The sequence below is a fragment of the Cricetulus griseus genome, chromosome 8 (assembly GCF_003668045.3).
Source record: "Cricetulus griseus strain 17A/GY chromosome 8, alternate assembly CriGri-PICRH-1.0, whole genome shotgun sequence".
NCBI classification, from domain to species: Eukaryota; Metazoa; Chordata; class Mammalia; order Rodentia; family Cricetidae; genus Cricetulus; species Cricetulus griseus.
Window position 1 is genome coordinate 2,497,393 of NC_048601.1, and position 19,477 is coordinate 2,516,869.

At 43.7% G+C, this 19,477-nt stretch overlaps 1 pseudogene; it reads left to right on the forward strand.

The window, feature by feature from the left end:
* Nucleotides 1-17,041: 17,041 nt before the first annotated feature.
* On the forward strand, nt 17,042-18,395 carry LOC100758315 (annotated as a pseudogene).
* The last annotated feature ends 1,082 nt before the right edge of the window (nt 18,396-19,477 follow it).

Below are 19,477 nucleotides of genomic sequence, written 5' to 3' on the forward strand. Positions count from 1 at the left end.
CAGGGCAGCCTCTGTTCTAATGTGGACCTGGCGAGGCAGTGACTTCTGTTGAAAGTTTAAAGGATGGAGTTAAAAACATAACGAAGGGGATGAGGAGAAAAAAATGATCAAGGGGAGGAGCTAGAGTGGGAGAGAACCAAAAGCCCACTGTGTGAGAAGGCACTTATGATGAATTTTTTTTGTCTGGTCCCTAAATCTTCAGGCCCCATCTTGCACCAGTGTGGATTTGTTGAAGAAGCAGTATTGCTCCTGAAGGACGACACAACCTCACCATTAGCACTATTGTTCCTGAAGGAGAGGACAACACAACCTCACCAATAGCGCTATCGCCCCTGGAAGACACAACCTCACCATTAGCGCTATGGCCCCTGGAGGACACAACCTCACCATTAGCGCTATGGTCCCTACAAGACAACACTAGTCAGATCTAGTCCTCTTTTGTTTGGGAGAGCCGCAGCAGCCAAGAACAGAGTTGGGCCTGAAAGATATTAAGCTGGTATGAAATTTCTTCAAGGTTTTCTGAGAGCTAGCAAATCAGAGATGCTAACTGATGTAAAGAAGCCTCAGTCCAGCTGGTTCCGTCCTGAGTCCTGAAAAAACTCCCAGAGTGGCATGAAGACACCATTAGACAGCCCACTAACCCATTTCAGAAGTCGCAGACCTAAAAGGGGCTTGAGGGCACAGATCTCTCTCAACTGCCGTGGGCTGACTAAGGGGATGATGTAGAGAGGACTAAGGACTGACTAAGGGGATGATGCAGTTAGAGTCCCTCAGAGGAGGGTCAAGCTAAGGGGCCACCACAAAATTCAGCAGATGGCAAAGATCCAGAACATAAGACAGCCCTGTGATAGCAGCATGCATCTTTGGAGCGTGTCCTGTGACAGAGGAACCATCTGCAACATGAAAAATGTGACTGTTGGCATTGTTTCAGAATTACTGAGAGTGCCATTTAGAGACAGGAGATGGCTAGTTCAGGCTACACAACCACCATTGCTAGGAGCCCTAGCTGGACTCATCCTTGTAGATCCCCGGAGTTTCTCCTCACCCAGTTTCTACCTGACCAGGAAATGCACTACCCTAACCCTTTCCAGTTGTCTCTTAAGGAAACTCTTTTAACATCAATGATTAACATTCCGTTTGCTAAGGTGAAATGTAATTGTACAACTGGCTGAACTATGGACCATAGCCCTGTGGAAAGGTTAACGTAACCACGGTCAGCTGTTGTGTCAGACTCCTGTGTGAGGAACAAGCACCTGGAAGATTTGTATGAGAACCCAGTTAAAGTTGGCCTCTAAATGACAATCTGAAAGAGCAATAGAATCTTTGGGGGACATTTTTACGGGATTGTCTTGCAATGTTCCAAGGACATCACTTGAGCACCCTGAGTCATTTCCCAACCTGTGAATTTGATGACAGAGTATCTGGCTGCCTCCTCCAGAGGCAGGGAACATGGGTGGTTACAATGCAGAGAAACATCACAGCTATGAGAAGTGCTCTTCCAGAAAGAGATAATGTTCTGTGGTTGACAAATACAGCTTTTAGATTTTTGCTTCAGTATTTAAGAAGATCAGACCATTTTTCTCAGTTTCTGATAGACACTGCTATGCTGACATGCTCCAAGGATGATGATGTTCTATATCTGGGTGGCATTATTGGAGCCCTCCCCCCAGAGGCAACCACTCAGACACAGATGACAGACAATTGGAAGTCTTCATTCCTGCCCCTGGGACTGCATTGAGGTATTTAGGATCTAAGTGTAGGCCCAAGCATTTAGACCAAGGGGCTTTTAAAGGCAAAAACCACACCCTCTTACCTCATTCTACGGCTCCAGGGGGCAGTTTAAAGAAGTAGGCAGTTGAACAGAAGTTAAGATAAGAGGTTAGCTGCAGCATCTTGACCTCTGATTCCTAGAATAGTGTATTGGGTGATTTTCCATGGGATTCTCCATCAAGGAGATTAAATTCCAGTGAAACATGAAATGGCCTCAATAAGAACACAAGATGAAGTGGGTGTGCACTTGTGTTTGCCTGTGTGTGCACGAGTATGTGCAAGTATGTGTGTGTGTGTGTGTGTGTGTGTGTGTACATGTGTGTGGCCCTGTGTGTATGCATTTGTGTATGTGTGTGCGCACAAACATGCATGTGTTTATAAAATCAGGAAGAGAATCGTTAGTGGTTAAATATACTCTCAGGCCTGCAGTACCTTGAACTGTTAAACATTTGATCCTGTTACACTTTCCTGCTGGGTGTTTAAAACCACGTGGGTAGCCACAGTTGTTTCTGTACTGCCAGGGCCAACTGAGGTTCTAGTCCTCAGGGCTTGCTTGGGCTTGTGAGGACTCTCGGGCTCCTCTAGCCTTTCCCTGATCAGGTGTCCACCAACATGATGATAAGTGAAGGCCTTGCGTGGCCCGACTGTGGCTTCCCCTGGACTCACTGGGTAAACCCTCTCTGTGTTGACCTCCTCTTTGCAGACTGGACACTGGTTAGAACTCAGCATGTGGTCTCCATGATCCTGTGGCCCCTGTCAACAAGAGAGCAGGTGGCTTCCACAGATGCAGACCATTTCTAGAGGTGGCCCACGGTCCCCTGGCCTTGGAGGATAAGGGGAGAATAGCCTCTCTTTCAGTCCTTCTGACCAAGTTAGAATAGCCTCCCGGTATGATTATTAGACACCTAGAAGACCAGTCATATCAGTCTGGTGTTTATAACTACTGGATGATGTTTTAATAGTCAGATACTTCTTTTTTGTTTAGTTTTGACATGGTTTTTAATTATAACATTTCTCCCCTCTTTCCTCCCTCCAAACTCTCCCATGTATGCTTCCTCACTCACTTCCGTTCAATCCGTGACCTCTTTTCCCATGAATTGTCATTACGTGCACATATGTATTTTATATACACACACATTCCCAAGTATAACTTGTTGAGCCCATACAATGTTACTTGTGTCTTCTCAGAACTGACCGCTTGGCACTGAATGGCCAAATGGGGTATTGGTGACTCTCTCACTCTCTCCCCCTTTCTTCCCTGCCTCCTGCCAGGGATGGAAGAGCTTGGTTTCAGACACATGCCATGAACCCACTCTTCCTCAGAGAGTTTAAGAAGAGAGGACGCCCCAACTCCTGCTTCTTCAGCCCTAACTCTCCTTCAGAGTTCCTGCCATGCTGTTTTCTGTCTGTCTGCCAGTCTGTCTTTGCATGACATTAATAACTTTCCTATAAATTTCTTACCTCCAATAATCTGTCTCAGTATTCCCCGTGAACCTACATTCCTAAGTCTTTCAAAACGAGAATACAATTAGTCTTAAAAGTTTTGTTACATTATAAAGTTTTATATCAACTACATAGATTGTGATAGATTTTCCTCCAAAAGATTCTAGAAAGAACTTATAATTACTTTAAATAGTCAAAGAAAATTGACATGAAAATTCTTTATGGCAAATAAAATATCTCTTAAGCAACATACATTAAAAATTATTAGATTATTATGTTATTTCTAGGAATACTCTTGACTGCAAGTTATAAATGTGTCATTTTTATTAAGGTTGTGATAATTACAAAATGATTGACATGTATGTTTGTCAGATATCTTTGTGTAATTTTTTTCAATAATAGGAATCACAAAATACTTAATACCAATCAACAGTATCATCTAGGACTGGTTAAACTTGCCCTGTGTATGACAGAAAAAAAAAAAAAAAAGCTATATTGTCAAATCTTGCCTTTAAAGAATGATACCTGTCTTACATTTAAAAGGTAACTAATTTTTTTAAAATATGCTTTTGTTAAATGTCCCAAAAAGTCTTTAATCTATTCTTTGCTAGACAAACTTAAGTAGTAAATTTAAAGGATTAATTTATAAGAGAGTGGGGAGGGGTGGTCACTGGACCCTTTGTCCCTCTTCCCAGTGTGGCCACATTGAACAAGTCTTCTTTCCCTGGCTTTTTCTGTTACTTGTCTCCTTTAATTGGTCTATTGAGGATGGCTGGCTAAGCTGAGCTTGTTAAGGTGTCGGGACGCTGGCTTTGACCTTAAAAACTCCAGTAGCAAGCATAGAAAAAAATCATTAAACAAATACGCAAAGAGCACCCTGGAGGTTCTCTGAGAGGGAAGGCGGTGATGTCATGGCTGTGGCACGACCACCCTTGGCTGCTATGCCCAGAGCATGACAGACATAAACAGCACCTCCACGCTGAAACCCACGTCACCCAAGCCACATGAAATACGGGCCGCTGTGAGCCAATCTAGCATCTGCACTCACCCTTGCAGTCACCACGGATCATTTCGGCTTTCGCCTCTGCTGATGTGGAAGGCGAGACTGAGGAGAGAGAAGCCCTTATGTCTACCAACCTCCCCTGTAGTGAAACTCATCCTAAGGATCGGGATCTTGTCTCTGATTTCATCCCAGGGCTTACATACTCAGAGAGTCTGGTAACTAATTGACAAAGGTAACTGCGGCTCTTACTTCCATATCTCAGAGCAGTCAACAGGGAAGAGCTACTGATGCCATGGTCTGTAAAGGCTCAGAGGTGGGCAGCAACCCTCCTCTAGGTGTGTGTGTGACACACAGAAAGGGCCAGGGGGCCCTGGATCATTTACAAAGGAAGGCATAGGGTCTGATTCTGCCCTTCATTCCCTGTATGGCCCCAGAGAAATTACAAGCCCTTCCAAAATGCAGCTTCTCCATATATCACAGTTAATGTCAGTTCAGGAAGTCATCATATCAAACAATACGTGTGAGCGTCTCAATGGCCATTCGGTGGCATGTGTTCAAGTAGCCAACAGCAAGTAGGGCATTTGGGAGGAAGTGGGGATTTGGAAGAGACCTTTACCAAGCCATGGCGACAGGTATAGCATCAAGGATGGTATGGTGCCTCCAGGCTAGTCATGGTAGCCTTCAGCTTGGAGGAGCCATGGAGAGAAGTCTATGAAGGTCTAACAGAAGCTGCAATTCCAGCCAGGATGAGGCTGTGCAATAACCCACACTCACTCTCTTCCCTCAAGCCTTGCAAGAGCAGTTACTTAGTCAGACCTGAAGGGTGAAAGTTTCCCCCAGCCAGGCTCAAACCAGGATGAGGAAGGTTGAATGGGTCACTCTCACACTACAAATATGGAGTTTTGAGGCCACAATATTAAAGAAACAGCTCAATTAACTAAATGTGGGTTGTGCGGCAGTTTTCTCCAGGGTTAAATCCTTCCATCTCAGAAGGATACATCTTTTCCTCTAAAACACGGAATGTGAAAATGGAGGTGAAGCAGGAAGATGTTCTCAGGGGAGGTGAGCACTCCACCCTACAGAGGAGTCCCTGAAGACAGAAAGGAGGCAACTCAAAATAGCTTCAGGAAAGAAGTACCTGAAACTGACCAGATTCGCTAGGTCATTCCTTTCCCAGGCGTAAGTAAGCAGGGGGCTGAGAGTCACTCACCATCAGTCAAGCAGCCTACAAGCAACTCAGACCCAGCCTGGAAAAAGTAGAGACCATCACGCTGCCTGCAGGCTGCCCCAACATGCTCCATGTGTGGTGATTGATCTAACAAATAAAGCTTGCCTGAAGATCAGAATGCAAAGCCAGCCACACTAGTCAGTCATAGAGGCCAGGCAGTGGTGGCACACACCTTTAATCCCAGTAGCTAGTTAGCCATAGAAGCAGGGCTGTGGTGGTGCATGGCTTTAATCCCAGCACTAGAGAGGAATATAAGGCCGGTGGAGACAGGCGTACAGTGTATTCAGTCTGCAGTCTCGCGGAGGACAGGATTGCCCATTTTGATCTGAGCCTTGGTAGAGGTAAGAACTCTCTAGTGGCTTGGCTGCTTTGCTTCTCTGATCTTTCAGCTTTCCCTGCTATCATCTGTCTCTGGGTTTTTATTATCCATATTACATCCATGTTTCCAGTTTCCATGAACTGTCACCCACGCTGGAGAGGGCTTTCAGAGAGATGTAGCTGCCCTTGAGTCACTTCTGTCCCAGTAACAGCTCACAGTAAGTAACCTCAAATTGGCTTTGGTTCCCCAATTTGGACTTTGTTGATATCCATAGTTTGGTCTCTCATTGGCTCCCTATCCAGGGTGAGTAGACATTTGTCTCACCAGGAATAGTTCCACACACAGTGCCCAAGACTGTGTTACACAAAATAGGTACCAAAGACATTTTTTAATGGTTTTATCAATTACCCTGTAAGTCAAGACTCCAGTTTCTTTATGTATTTCCTATCTTTTCTAGAATATATGTGACAGACAACTATTTATAGGAGTTAAACCATCCCATAATTTAAGGCTAAGTCTTAATCTGAAAGTAAATTCTGTCTTAGTTTGTCTTCTATTCATATCAGAAAGCCTGAGGCTGGGTAATTTATACAGAAAAGAAACTTATTTTTCTCACAGTTCTGTATTCTGGTAGGTTCAAGATCATGGGACCACATCTGCTAAGGGACTTCTTAATTGTAGGGACTATCACACACACACACACACACACACACACACACACACACACACACCAAACACACACACCTACACACATACACACACCACACACACACGCACACACACACCAAACACACACACCTACACACATACACACACACATACACACCAAACACACACACCTAAACACATACACACACCACACACAAACACACACACACACCACATACACACACACACACACACCAAACACACACACCTACATACATACACATACACACACAAACACACACACACCACATACACACAACACACACACACACACACACACACACACACACACATATATGTGTGTAGTCTGACTGATAGTTCCTATGATATGCATGAATATCTGTGTGAGCATAAGTGAGTGTACATATGTGTGTATGTGTGTGTATTGATATGTGTGTATTGTGTGTGTATTCATGTGCATGTGTGTGTGTATGTTTGTGTGCATGTATGCCTGTGCATATATGTATATAGCATGACATGGTGAACTAGAAGAAACCTGCCAAAGAGTTCACCATCAGAACAAAACCATTCTCTCCATAACCTGCTGTTCTAGCTTCATCTTGTTGCTTGATAAAACATCATGACCAAAAGCAACTTGAAGAGGAAAGATCTTATTTGTCTTCTGTATCAACAGCAGAATCCATTATTATTGAAAGTTAGGGCGAGAACTCAGAAGAACGAACCTGGAGGCAAGAATCATGGAAGAACACTGTTTGCTGGCTCTCCCTCTCTCTGGCTAATTCACAGGTTCATGTTTAGCTGAATTTGTAATAGAGCCCAGTACCACCTGCCTGGGGAATGGTGCCACCCACAGTGGGCATTCCTATGTCAATTAACAGTTAAAATAATCCCAGATATGTCCACAGGGAATCTAATCAATCACTCGGTCGAAACTTTCCTCTCTGTTGACTCTAGGATGTGTCAAATTGACAAATCTAACTGGGACATACATTAATCCACCAGTAAATGAATTTATTCTTGAGGGCAGAACACAGAAAGACCTTGTCTGAGAATACAGATCAACTCTAGAGATTGAGTACCGGACATGAATTTTGGGAACAAAATCTCAAATCACAGCAAGATCCACAACAGAAAACACAGAGCCTGGGAAAGGCTGTCTGGATGCAAAGTTTGTAGATGGGGCTGTGCAAGGAGGCAGAGAAGGAATTCCCCTCCTCCCCCAACACATATACACTCACACACACACACCACACCACACAACACAGACATCACACAACACACAACCCCCACACACACACATATACACACACCACATACACTACACACTCCATGCATACCACACACACACACCACATATACCATACATACACAAAACACACATCACACACCACACATACCACACCCTGAGCACTGCTAACAAGACATGGGGTGCTTTCTGCCTCTTGAGCCTCAATATGCATGGATGAAGAGCCTTGGAGCGCCAAGCATCTGAGTCAGAGGCTGGAATCCAACCCATGCAGCTCTCGTCTCCCTTGGTGAGAGCATGAAGGGGCTGCTGCCAGCTTTGAGTCCACACTGGAGAGGATTTCACACAAAAAAACAACCCAAGCAGTGCTTGCTCTGTCTACAGAGTGCTGAAGCAAAACACTGTCTAAGGGGATAAGACAGGGATGGGCTTTGGGTGGAGCAGGGGCTGGCTTCATGATACATGGTACATCTAGGGACTTGATCCAGCGAAAAATCCAAACCTGTACAAAAAAAAAAAAAAGCAATACTCACTTTGAGATGTGTTTGAATTCTGCATTAATGTTAGTCTATGATTTTAAATGGTTTTAAAAATTCTGTTACACAGAGTGTAGCTTTGAGCAGACAATACTGGGTGTCAGGAAGAAAAGCCTAGCTAATCACTGCTTCCTGTCACCAGTGCTGAAAATATGCAACTATGGGAAAGACTCAGCCCAAACTTTAGGGAGGAAAACAATAAAATAAAATCTAGCTCTTATCATCTGTAAGTCGGATACCAGGATCTTATCCATGAAACCCCTCAAATAAATATCAAGGGAATTGTAACTTTTCCAGTCTTTGTGATTTTAAAGGTTTACTTAATGTTTTTATGTGCAAGTGTGTGTGTGTGTGTGTGTGTGTGTGTGTGTGTGTGTGTGTGTGTGTGAGTGTGTGTGTGTGTGTGTGAGTGTGTGTGTGTGTGTGATGTGAGTTTGTGTGCACCACTTGCCTGTAAGAGCATGCAGAGCCAGGGGAAGGCATAGGATCCCCTGAGCTAAAGCTGGAGAAAGTTGTGAGCAACCATGCGGGTGCCGGGAACTAATTCAGGTCCTCTGCAAGACCATTAATGCTCTTAGCCTCTAAGCCTCCCTCCAGGCCCATGAAGATGGTTTTTAAATGTCCAACAGCACAATGCCTATCGTGTCTAGGTTGTCAAGGCTCTTTCCCTGCTCTGATATTTTTTAAATCATTTCCAACCCTGTTGCCTGGAACTCTTGTGATGGCACAAGGAGAAAACAGAAGATGAATACTTTGAATTTTTGCCTTTTTAGCTTCCCGTTGGAACCTTCACAATCTTCTACTGTGCTTCCTTCCTCAGAAAATACTAAAGGTAAAACAAGGATTCATACTAATATCTCAACAACGTACAGCCAGTCTTTGAGACCTACGGGCACTGATGTTAGGTTCCCTGGGGCTCCCAAATTCAGGGCCTGCTTCAGGCTCTCACATAACAAAGTAACCTTTGCACATTCTCCCAGGTGCTTTAAGCCAGTGACTGACTGGCTTATACTAATAGAATATACTAATAGAATAGAACACGTCACCATGGAATCATTGCCACACCACATGGCTTGAAGAATAAATATGAGAGGTCAGATTCTCTAGGGGGTTTTGTGGTGTTTGCTGAGATGGATTTTGCTAGCCCAAAATCCACTATGTAGCCCAGACTACTGCTAGTCTCACACTTACAGCCATCCACTTGCATCCAGAACACCACACCTGGATATAATGTTTTTAAAGATGGGTTTTTAATTTATTTATTTTTAATTTCTCATTGATTTTACTCAATCCATGTGTGAGTGTTTTGCCTGCACACATATTATGTTCTGGTGCCTCTGGAAGTCAGGAGAAATCAGAGTCCCTGAAATTGGGGCTACAGGATTTGTGAGCCACCATGTTGGTGATGGGAACTGAACCCTGGTCCTCTGCGAGAGCATCCAGTTCCCTCAACTGCCAAGCCATCTCTCCAGCCTCTGTATTTCTCTGTGAGTTTGTCACATTGATGAGCCAGTGTCAGAGACCACCATTAAAGTCCACTGGGATTTCAAGAGTCCTTTCAAAAGCAAGTTTTTCTGTTATAAGTAAGCATCTGGGGAAATTAATATTTTACAGGAATGTGACTTCACCTTGACTGTTCTTTCTCTGCCTTGCCATCTTACTGCCTGCTCAGAGCACACTGGGGACGGTGGGCCCAGCACAGCCGAGAAGCAGATTTCAGCCTTCATTACTGTCCGCTATTCTGCTCTAAGAAAGCCAAAGTCTTACTTCATATTTTCTGAAACTCCAGCTTGAAATTCTGTGATTCTGGCATATCTCAAACTATCTTTTCTCTCTCTTTCTCTCTCTCTCTCTCTCTCTCTCTCTCTCTCTCTCTCTCTCTCTCTCTCTCTCTGTGTGTGTGTGTGTGTGTGTGTGTGTGTGTGTGTGTGTGTGTGTGTGTAAGAGAGAGAAAGAGACAGAGAGAGAGATACGAGGTCTTCTATCTTATTCAGTGAGGCAGGGCCTCAGTCAAACCCAGAGCTCACCAGCTTTCTCTGGGTCCTCTTTCTGCCCTCAGCATCTAGAATTGCAGGTGGTTCTCCACGCCCACCTGGCACTTACCAGTCCTCATGCTTGCACATTGAGCAGTTAGCCACTGAGCCATCTCCCAAGCCCAAGTTGTAATGTTTTTATAGCAAATGAAGCATTAGAGGATTGGAACTGTGGCTTTGAGATCCACTCTGGGCTTGTCCATTCCCAAGCTTGCCTATGGGACCTAACAGCACCAACAGATCTGCTCAAACACACCAGGCACACAAATGCCTTGACTTAAAGAACAGGGCCAAACTTTATAAAATTTATAATATCAGTAACACAGAATACTGGAGACTCTCCTTGAATATGGCCTTGCATATTTTCCTGTTATCTTAGGGTTTTCTCCATTGTTTTTTCCTGTTACCTTATTTCTTTTTCAAAACTGGTCCAGTATGACATCTAATGTTGATGTAATTCCTTTTTGCTTTCTTTAAAAAAATGGATTGCAAGTTCCAGTAAACAGATAAGTTTAAATGATTCAGCATCAGGCTGGATGCATAGCTCAATGGTAGTGTGTGCTAGGTTCAGGTCTCAATAACACAGAGATGCACACATACACACACACACACACACACACACACACACACACGCAGAAGAGATGGCATACACACATGCACACACACAGGAGAGATGACACACACACATGCACACACATACATACATATACACATGCACACACATAGAAGAAATACACACATGCACACACACAGGAGAGATGGTATACACACATGCACACACACACATAAATACATACACATGCATACACACACAGAGAAGAGATAAACACACACATGGACAGAAGAGGACGCGGGGGAGAAAAGAAGAACGTCCCTAGAGGCAACCACTTTGTAGCCAGTGCTAAATATCCCACCAAGACAACATTTGGGCTGCCCTTCCCTCCTTGTTAATGGTAGCTACTCCCGTTAAGTGTGATGACATGCCCTCTACTAGCACCATCCCTGACCATCTCAATCATTTGCAGAAAGAGTATCCCCTACCATCAGCGCAACTCTGCAAGGTGGGAGTCAGGGACACAAAAACCCTGCTAGACTCAAGGGCCACCTGACCTGAGGCATCCACCCTGCACAGCATGGGATCCAGCCCAGTATGCAGGAGAAGAGAACCAACTGCCCACGCAGTTGTCACAAGTAGACTGTGACAAGCTCACTAAACAAACAAACAAACAAAAATTAAGCCTAAGCTGGCCAACAATGAGCAGTCAGATGAAAGCAGCAATTGCAAGTTTTCCCGTGGGATCAGAGAGCCCAAGGATTGGCAGGTTCACTGATGAATTCTTTCAGACAATAAGGAGAAACTATCATCTATGACTCATATTATTCCACACAAATCATTTATAAGCACAGCACTATCCCTAGACCAAAACACTAGATAAGAACTCAAAATTAAAATTGCAGAGGAATTTACTAGATGAGCAAACAGATAAGCTTGTAAAGTGTGGCCCATTCTTCAAGATCCCTTGCTGCTTAACTTCCATCGTCACCTCAGGTGGCTCAACCACCTGTCACCGCTGCTCCCTGGGATCTGACTCCCTCTTTTGGCCTCTATGGGCATCAACATGCAGCTGGAGTACCCACAATACATACATGCATGCATGCAAACATGCATACAATTTTTTAAACGTTTTTAAATCAAATTTATGAATACATTAAAAGATCAGATACCAGGATCAATTTGATTTCCCTGTAGGCATGAAAACGCAGTTTAGCATATGCAAGTCAATGAATGAAATAAAGCACAAAAATAAAATCATGTACAAAAAAACACATTCTCAAGAGATGCAGAAAAGACCTCTGAGGGGGGTGGCGGGGAACAACTCAACATCCCTTCAAGGTAAAAATCCCCAAGGAAACTAGAGCTAGAGCCATCACCCCCTCAACTTGACACAGGCTCTACATGAATGACTGTCTCAAAGCCAACAACATCCTGAATGTAAAACTAAGAGCATTTTCTCAAAATTGGGGACAAGAAGGATCCTCGCTTTCAGCTGGAGCTTGCGTTCATAACCAAATAAATACAGCAAGAGAAAGAAATAAAGGGGATACATGGAAGAAAGGAAAAGGCCAAGTTATTCTTATTGCTAATGACTAGATTGGAAGACCCTGTAGACTCCACCAGAAAACTCTTAGATCTGATAAACACTCTCAGCAAAATACCAGGGATGAAAATCAAGAAAAACCAATAGCTTTCTTGCCCAGTTATAATGAATGTGCTAAGGGGAGAAATCAGAGAAACAAGCTCACTACCAAGCTCAAAGAAGAACCTGGGAGTAAGCCAAAGTCGGAAGGCTGGAGATATCTGGAATGGACACTGTACATTGAAGAACAAATACACCTAGCTTAGTGGCACAATCAGTTAGCACGTTCTGCTGTTAACCGAAAGGTTGGTGGTTCAAAGAATAACTACACTACCAGAAGGAAAGGCTCCCCACACACACAGTTCTGACCAAACTACACCATCAAAGGTATCACGATTCCTGTGAAAACACTTAGACCAATGTCAGGGAACTGGGGGCACAGAAGTGCACTCACAGGCAGACAGCCATCCGAGGACATAAAAGCATCAATGAGGGGCTGGGGTGTAGCTAGGAAGTAGCAGCCCAGGGCATGTCAATGCTAACTACCCTGATTTGATCATTATACATTGTATCCATTGTCATGAGTATGTTCAATTATTGTATGACAGACACAATCTCAGAAACAAAGCCCAGAAAACACCCACCTGAAATTATACAACACCAATCAGGCAGATCAAACACTGTTTCTCATTCAGCAGGTTTGCAAAGATTAAGCATTTGGTGGAACCAAGTGTTGGCAAGTTTGGAGACTGACACACACATACACTGCTGATAGGAGATAGCTCACATGGCATTCAGGAAAACGATCAGACAAAAATCAATCAACATTTCATGTATATGCTAAGCCTCAGCAGCTCAACCTGGAAGATGCTTACTGAGGCAACAATCACATGAGGACATTTATACATCAAGACTGAAAATCTATGTGCAGGGATACTCACAGGGAAAAACATAGGAGCAAAAGCTTGGAAAACATAAATTTTCATTAACAATACATCATCCACAAAGCATTTGCATCCTCTAAACTTTATAAATGTATATACAGCTGTGCAAAGATATCCAAGTTATATATTGACCAAATAAAAGAGAAACATATGTACTGTTGTTCCAATGAGTGCAAATATGCACACATCTGTGCAGATGGTCCGGGACTTACAATGATATTTGGACTTGCTTTTTTTTTTAACTTGAAATGATGAGAAGGAAATATGCATTTAGTAGAAACCATTCCTCATTTTTAAAAAATTATGTCTTATTGGACTTGATAGCTGGTATGATTCTTCTTGGTTCACATCAAAAAGACACCATTCCTGACCAGCCATTCGGTCAGAAAAGAGAAACAACTAATAATGTATGGTGTGAACCAGCTTGGATTCATTTAGCTTACCAAGGGCTCATCAGGACACAAGCATGCATATGCAATTTATATGCAAAAACCTTCTCGAATTATATGCCAAACATTAAAAAGGCTGCTTTAGACTACGGGTCTTGTGCATGTCATGTTTGTACCATGTACATTATGTGTTTGTCCATTTATCCTTTGTTCTCCAAATACTAAATCCATGAAGAACAAAAGGAGATTTTAAGCTATTTTTCAGTCTTGCAACAAAAGAACAATTTTTCTTTGTACCCAGACATGTCTAAGCCCTAAGATAAATATTTCTAGAAATTCCACTTTCAGATTAACTTATTTAAGGGTACATTTTGCTACTAAATCATCTTGGCAGATCCATTTAGATGCAAAATTTCCACATGAGCCATTTCAAGGTAATTTCTGAGAGGGACAGATGATGAATAACTCCCGAACTCACCATGTTTCTGACCAACATCCAGTTTTCAGTGCTTAATGGTTTAGCACTCCGGGACCTACTAAAGCACTTGCCCAAATGTTGCTACAGAGGGATTTTTTTAAAACAAAAATTAAAAAAATATTGTTGCCCTCAAATCCTTGCAAAAGTTGAATTCTCATACTTAGTCAACTAAACAAAAATATAAGCCTGTCCGTTAAGTCTCTAAATTTGTCTGTATCCTAAAGGACATTTCTCTGGATGGTTTTTCTAAATTGCCACAGCCTGTGTCAACGCTACTCTCTATAAGCTACAAGACCTAAACAATGCGGTACTAGGTTATTCAAGAACACAACAAACATAGATTCACCACGGAGGGCCTTCTTCAAGGAAGGCCTCCCTAGGGAAGTGCCTCAGATCCAAACCATAGTCTGGCCTAATACTTCGGGAACAGCCCACAGCCAGTGACTGAGGTGGGGGATACAAGTCTGATCATTCTTACTAAGCCATTTTAAGCTAGAGCTTCCTAAGGTGGTTGGCTAGGGATGCTGGCTTGGGGCTACAATCAGCTACTCCCTCTGTCCAATTCTGCTTCCATTCCCAAGACAGATCCCCAGGGCACAGTCAATAAATACTCTCAGCACTATACAGCCTCCAAGTCTGCTTCCTAGAGAATCCAAATTGTGTCATCAGTAGTCAATTTATTACCTCTTTGGTTTTCAAAAATGTCTATTATAAGAAACTACCAAGAATGCTTCTGTCCACTTCTGCAACTCCTTAAATGAACTGTGGCAGCTTACTTATGACAGCCTGAAAGAACAGGGTCAAGGCAGACTCCTAAGATGGAATCTAAGGACACACATCACAGCTCAGGCAGTAAGTCAGGTAGTCAAGAAGAAAGACAAATTTTGAAACCAAGTGCAGTGGTACAGGCATAATCCTAGGTGCTTAGAGAGCTGAGGCAGGAAGACAGTGAGCCTATGACCTTGTGGGCCACATAACAAATCAATATCAGCCTGGGCAATTAAGCAAATACAAATAAAGAGTTGAGGGTTTAGAGAGATGGCTCTGCAGTTAGAACCAGCCGGTGTCACAGCCATCTATGACTCCAGTCCCAGAGGATCTGACATGCCTGACCTCTGTAGGCACCAGGCATGCGTGTGGTACACAGACATGCATGCTACCAAAGCACTCAGTCACATAAACTAAAATCTCAATAAAACAAGTGGTTGGAGATGTAACTTAGTGCTAGGGCACTTATCTAGAATAATGCCCTAATTCCAATTTCTGAGGATGGAGGGGAAAGATAATAAGCTGATGAGCAAAATGCCACCATGACAACAAACTCAAAGCAGACAGGTACAGTGATGCAGCTCACAGGAGAAAGGACCGGACAGGCACTGCAACCCTGGGATTAGGGTGATGGCCCAGATGGCACAAGCAAGAATGGGCTTGGTGTCACATTTGGATTTGTACAAGTACTTGGGATAGTTTCCAGAGGCGGGGGGTGGGGGGGTGTAGAGGGTGTTTGCACTGCAGCCTTTTTTTGTGACTCCCTGAATACAGAGTCACAAAAAAAGCTGACAAAGCTAATTATCATAGTGGTATCATTTGGTGGTGTCACTGTTAGGGCAGCACCTGGAAGAGATGACCATGTCACACAAGTCACAACACAGACACACAAGCCATGAGAACATTAAATAGGGTGACTCTCCCCCCCTCCCCCCCGGGGAGGGTGAAGGTCAGGACTTGACAGCAACATAATCCAAAGACACTAAAGTGGTCCAAATGCAACGAAAGAATCCAAAGGTTCTTCAGTGATTGATGGGATCAAAGTAGATACAAGCAAACAGAAGAAATAAAGAAGTCAGTTCAGGGAGTGCATGAAAAACCTGGAAACTTGGATGAGAAATTTAACGAAGATTTTAAAAAGCAAATGATCTGAAATAATATAAATAATATAAGGGGATGAATATGAGGTTAATGAATTATTACTGTCAGGTAATATATTATCTGAATACATGTCTCACCACTGAGACAAAATCCCTGATAGAAGGGACTTAAGAACATTGCTTCTCCACATTCATACAACAAAGACATCTGTTCAAAGATGTTCATAGCAGCACTATTTGTAATAGCCAGAAACTGGAAGCAGCCTAGATGCCCCTCAACCAAAGAATGGATAGAGAAAATGTGGTACATTTACACAATGGAGTACTACTCAGCGGGAAAAAAAACAATGGAATCTTGAAATTTGCAGAAAAATGGATGGAACTCGAAGAAACCATTCTGAGCAAGGTAACCCAATCACAAAAGGAAAAATATGATATGTACTCATTCATATGTGGATTTTAGACATAGAGTAAGGGATTACCAGCCTACAATCCACACTGCCAGAGATACTAGTAAACAAGGAGGACCCTAAAAGAGACAAACTTTGTCCCCTGGAGAAGGGGAAAGGGTCACCATCCCCTGATCAAATTGAGAGCATGGGAAGGGGGGATGGAGCTACGAGAATGAGAAGGGAAGAAAAGGAAAGTTGCAGAGGTCATGAGGGAGCAGAAAGGTTGAGTCAGGTGTAGATTAGAAGAAAGGATATGTGATAGGAAGGATTTTAGTTGGGGGGGTAGGGGAGGAAGGGAGGGAGAAGGGAACTGGGATTGTCATGTAATTCAATCTTGTTTGTAATTCCAAAAAAAAAAAAAGAAAGAAAGAAAGAAAGAAAGAAAGAAAGAAAGAAAGAAAGAAAGAAAGAAAGAAAGAAAGAAAGAACACTGCTTCTCCCTGGGACTCCTTGGAAGTCTTAGTGGGAGGTCCTTGTCACCCTCTGCTGCTCAGATTTTGAGGGTCACTTCAAAGACAATAATTGCATGAGTGCATCTCTATCCACATTGGCCAAGCTGATGTCCCGATTGGTAATGCCTGCTGGGAACTCTACTGCCTGAACCATGTCCTGCCAAGTGACAAGACCATTGGGGGAGGAGATGACTCCTTCAACCTTCTTCAGTGAGACAGGCACTGGCCAGCATGTGCCCTGGGCAGCATTTGTAGCCCTGGAACCCACTGTAATTGATGAAGTTCGCACAGGTACCCACCACCAGCTCTTCCACCCTGAGCAGCACATCACAGGCAAGGAAGATGCTGCCAGTAACTATGCCCGTGGTCACTACACCATTGGCAAGGAGATCATTGATCTTGTTTTAGAGAGAATTCACAAGCTGGCTAACCAGTGCACAGGTTCAGGGCTTCTTAGTTTTCCACAGCTTTGGTGGGGAAACTGGCTCTGAGTTCACCTCCCTGCTGATGGAGTGGCTCTCTGTTGATTATGGAAAGAAGTCCAAGCTGACGTTCTCCATCTACCTATCCATCCCCCAGGTCTCCACCACTGTGGTTAGACCCTACAATTCCATCCTCACCACCCACACCACCCTGGAGCACTCTGATTGTGCCTTCATGGTAGTCAATGAGGCCATCTATAACATCTGTCATAGAAACCTTGACATGAGCCTCCAAACCTACACTTACCTTAACCGCCTTATTAGCCAGATTGTGTCTTCAATCACTGCTTCCTTCAGATTTGATGGAGTCCTGGATGTTGACCTGACAGAATTCCAGACCCGCTTGATACCCTACCCTCGAATCCTCTTCCCTCTGGCCACATATACCCCTGTCAAAGCCTACCATGAACAGCTTACAGTAGCAGAGATCACCAATGCCTGCTTTGAGTCAGCCAACAAGATGGTGAAATGTGACCCTCGTCATGGTAAATACATGATTTGCGGCCTGCTGTACTGTGGCGATGTGGTTCCCAAAGATGCAATGCTGCCGTTGCCACCATCAAGACCAAGCATACCATCCAGTTTGTGAACTGGTACCACACTGGCTTCAAGGTTGCCATTAATTACCAGCCTCCCACTGTGGCACCTAACAGAGACCTGGCCAAGGTCCAGATAGCTGTGTGCATGCTGAGCAACACCACAGCCATGGCTGAGGCCTTCACTCGCCTACATCACAAGTGTGATCTGATGTATGCCATGCGTGCCTTTGTGCCCTGATATGTGAGTGAGGGCATGGAGGAGGGGGAGTTCTCTGAGGCCCTTGAGGACATGGCTGTCCAAGAGAAGGATTATGAGGAGACTGGAGCAGACTGTGCTGTAGAACATTGGGCCATGTGCTACAATTCTACACTCCATTGTCTTGCATTTGTCGCTGTGAGTGTGTAACTGTTCTAAACTATTAATAAAGCTGTTTCCAGTTTAAGGGGGTTGGGAAGGAAGAACTTAAGGAAGAAGGGTTTATTTTGACTTACAGTTTGAGGCTTTAGTCCGTCATGGTTGGGAGGCTGGGGTGACAGCAGCATGAGGGAAGTGGCCATGGAGCATCTGAATCAGAGAGAAGTAAACACAGGTGCTCAGTGTACTTTCTCAGTTTTACTCAATCCAGGACCCCAGCCACTCACACTCAAGGTGGCTCCTCTCTGGTCTGTTGAGCTTTCCTGGAAATACTTTTACAGACACACCCAGAGTATTTTCAACTCAGTTCTAAACTCTGCCAAACTGTCAATGATCACAAGTAGCAATAAAGAAAAAGGAGTCAAGAATGTTGTACTCAAGACTTCTGGTACATGATTCAGAGACCAAGCCAGCAGCTGGTGTGGTGGCAGATGACTGCAATCCCAACACTCAGAAGGCTGAGGCAGGAGGATTGCAAGTTCCAGGCCAATCTAGAATGATAGAACTTACTGCAGAAATTTCCCCAAATCTAGGAAAGACACAGACATCTAAGCACAAGTAGCATTTAGAACCACAAACAGACAAGACCAGGAAAATCCCTCTCATCGCACTGTCATTAAAGCCAGGCAGCAACCGAGATTACTATATCCCAAAAGATAATGCTTTAAAATCAAAAGGAAAATCAAGACCTTCCGTGACAGCATAAACCCACAACCACTAAACCAATATTGCAGAAAACAAATGAATATGGAACACAGAAAGGGAATAAAAATAAATATACAACCAGGAAGGCCTGGGAAATAAATCTCAGTGGAAGAATATAATATGATGGCCATTGGGAAAGTGTTGAACTGTACTCAGGAAAACAGAAATCTCCTCAGATGGAGAGGATGGCAACGGCTACCACCTTTCAATGTAACCCTATTTAAATAGAAGGACACTTTAATAGGTGATGGCTCAGCTGCTCAGCTGCCAGAACTGATAGCTTGACCTTTATCCTGGAACCCACATAACGGGAAGAGAGGACCAACCCCGAAAGTTGTCCTCTAAACTCCACATGCACGCCACAGCAT